The sequence below is a fragment of the Amaranthus tricolor genome, chromosome 9, assembly GCF_026212465.1.
Source record: "Amaranthus tricolor cultivar Red isolate AtriRed21 chromosome 9, ASM2621246v1, whole genome shotgun sequence".
NCBI lineage: Eukaryota > Viridiplantae > Streptophyta > Magnoliopsida > Caryophyllales > Amaranthaceae > Amaranthus > Amaranthus tricolor.
The window spans coordinates 1,190,882-1,194,414 of NC_080055.1; the positions used below are offsets into that span (position 1 = coordinate 1,190,882).

A 3,533-nucleotide genomic window follows, 5' to 3' on the forward strand; every position below is an offset into this window, starting at 1 on the left:
TGTCGATTAATTTAGCCTACTAAAACCACTCGATAGAATCAAAATGAACATGTATTTGGTATTGCTTGTGATGATGTTCATGAAGGATTTCACAATCTCTTAGGAATTTGGATGCTTGAGATTGAGATCATCCTCTATAGCTTGTAGATTTTCATAAGGGTGTAGAAATGATTGATCATCCTAATTGTTTGAGCATTTCTTATGTATGGGCTGGTACAATGCGAACTATGCAGGGGTCCAAGGCGTTCTCTGTGGTGGAGGCTCTTGGTATCGGATTTGCCCTAACTATACATTTCTAGGTACGTAGTGATTAATGAAATGTGAAAAGTTATTTGGTTTCTTTAATTGTTATTGATTCATAAAATTATTATCATAATCGATTTGTATGATGATTCTTGTTGTGGATGCTCACTAAATGACCTGATTTCTCTACATTTTTGTATTTCATGATTCAATTCATCAATGCAATTGGCATTTTTGTTGGAATTGTAATTGCCTTGTGTCTTATAAGTTGCAACTGAATAATTGCTTTTTGTATTACATTGAATTTGATTTCAATACTCCCTTTTGTCTCTCCCAATATAGAATGTGGTTTGGGAAGTGAGATAGGTAGCTCTTCATTCTGAATACATGTGCAAGTCTTCTCTTCATCAGCAAAACAGCTGGTTGTGTGCATCTTCTGAAGCAAGTGATGATCAGTATATTTGGGCAACAACAGTAGCTTCCAGAAGGTTGTTTTATCTTTACAACAGTAACTTTGTCATGATTCGTGCTTCATGTCTATCAACGGTGTATATGCTGCCTCAATCAAGGGTCAATATTTAGAGACATAGAATTAATTAAATGAGTTGTCAGTTTGTTGTAACAACCTTTGTATTATCTTATTTGTTTGTTATGATGCTTAGCTGTTAGTTATCTTATGCTTATATATGCATAGGTTCTTTTGTACCTTCAGATTATATTTTCTTGATTCAATAAATGAGAATACATTTTTACTCTTCTAATCTCCTTTTCACTCTTTAGCATTTCTTTAGCACAGTTTGTAATTACTGCTTTTGATATGGTAAAATAACAATATTATTGGATTATTATGAGTATAAAACGAAAAAAGAAAAAAAAAGTAGAGTTATTTGCTGCGGTCAGGGGCGAAACCGCAGCAAATAATGCACACTTATTTGCTGCGGTTTTGCCCCTGACTGCAGCAAATAACCCTCCTTATTTGCTACGGTTTTTACCCATGACCGCAGCAAATAATTCCCTTATTTGCTGCGGTTTTGAACGCAGCATTTAAAAAAGGACATTTGCTGCTATCACTATTGCTGGGGGCCAAAACCGCAGCAAATAATGGCAAAATAACCGCAGCAAAAAACGTTTTTTCCACTAGTGTATATATATATATATATATATATATATATATATATATATATATATATATATATATATATGTATGTATGTATGTATGTATGTATGTATGTATGTATGTATATATATATATATATATATATATATATATATATATATATATATATATATATATATATATATATATATATATATATATACATATATATATATATATATATATATATACATATATACATATATATATATATATATATATATATATATATATATATATATATATATGTATATATATGTATATGTATATATATGTATATATATATATATATGTATATATATGTATATATATATATATATATATATGTATATATATATATATGTATATATATATATATATATACATATATATATATATACATATATATATATATATACATATATATACATATATATACATATATACATATATATACATATATATATATATATATACATATATATATATATATATATATATATATATATATATATATATATATATATATATATGTATATATATATATATATATATATATGTATATATATATATATATATGTATATATGTATATATATATATATATATGTATATATATATATATATGTATATATATATATATATGTATATATATATATATATGTATATATATATATATATGTATATATATATATATATGTATATATATATATATATGTATATATATATATATATATGTATATATATATATATATATATATATATATATATATATATATATATATATATATATATATATATATATATATATATATATATATAAACTAATTGAAATAAATTGATCTGCCTATTAGGGCTGACAAAAGCTGACCCGACCTGCTAACCTGATCTGAAACCGACTCAAAATTAGCGGGTTTGGGTTTAGATTTTTGACCCAATTAATTAAATTGGTCAACCCGACCTGATCTGTTTATTAAATGGGTTAGCTTCAGATTGAATATTTAAACCCGAAAAAAACCTGTTTAACCCATTTATTAAATTTAAGACGGATCAACATTTGCCAAATACTTCGTAAAACTAAGATAATACCAATTACCATGTATTGAAGGGTTTGTCAGCTGAAGATGACTTTCAATAAGAAAGGAAGTTGTCCCACATCGGCTAAGGGATTTGTCAGCTGAAGACGACTTTCAATAACAAAGGAAGTTGTCCCACATCGGCTATGAAAGATACTAATAAAAGAAAAATCCCTTAAATCACTTCCACAGATCTCATACCAACTTACGCAGCCACGCCGTGAGCACAAAGCGAACTATTCTTTCACCTTTTACTAAAGAATACCGTGTGCTTGCTGCATTATGTGGCATACGTTTATTTTTGGAGGAAGCCTTTAATTAAGGTTAAATGGGTCAACTGACCTGAAATATATGAATTTAATGACCTAAAAAAAAGTAGGTTAAATGGGTCATTATTAGCAGGTTGATTCGATTTGCTACAGATCAGGTCGGGGTTTCAATTTTTGACCCATTAATTAAATGGGTCAGGTTAAGGTTGGTTTATTGACCCATTTATATATGATCCGAACCTGAAAATGACCTAACCCGACCTGTTTGACACCCTATCTGCTATATCTGATAAAACAATCGGTAATTATTTTTTGTAAGTAAATGAGCATATATCAATTAAAAACCTGACTATTAACTTATTTCGATATTGACCCGATCAATAGTTATCCGTAACCGATAACTACTCGAAAAATAAAGCTCACACCCGTTCTGTACCCGATAAAAACTGAACCAATTAGTAATCGATGACAACCCGAAACCGATTGACACTCGACACGAACTTCAACCGACACCGAACTGATGCTAACCCGATAGCTTGAATTACCGATCTCTAACCGACTCGACCCGAGTGTGGCCCGTTGTAACACACAGCCGAAAAATAACCGATCCGAAATACAACCGAACCGAATAACACCTGTCCGAAACCGACCCGATCAACCGAATGAACACCTCTAGGCCGGACTATAGTTTTTCACCCATTCTCAAAAAACCATTACTATACTGTCATTAAGTCTGAATTGAGTAATTGGAGATGAATTAAATGTGAACTCACTTTCTAATTCTCATCGTCATCAAATTTGAAAATGTCATA

General features: G+C 29.1%; 1 non-coding gene across 1 annotated transcript; it reads left to right on the forward strand.

Moving 5' to 3' along the window:
* The first annotated feature begins 2,663 nt into the window (after positions 1-2,663).
* LOC130824682 (U5 spliceosomal RNA) lies at positions 2,664-2,779 on the forward strand. Its single transcript, XR_009046773.1, has one exon. It is a non-coding gene; the product is annotated as a U5 spliceosomal RNA (small nuclear RNA).
* Positions 2,780-3,533: the final 754 nt, after the last annotated feature.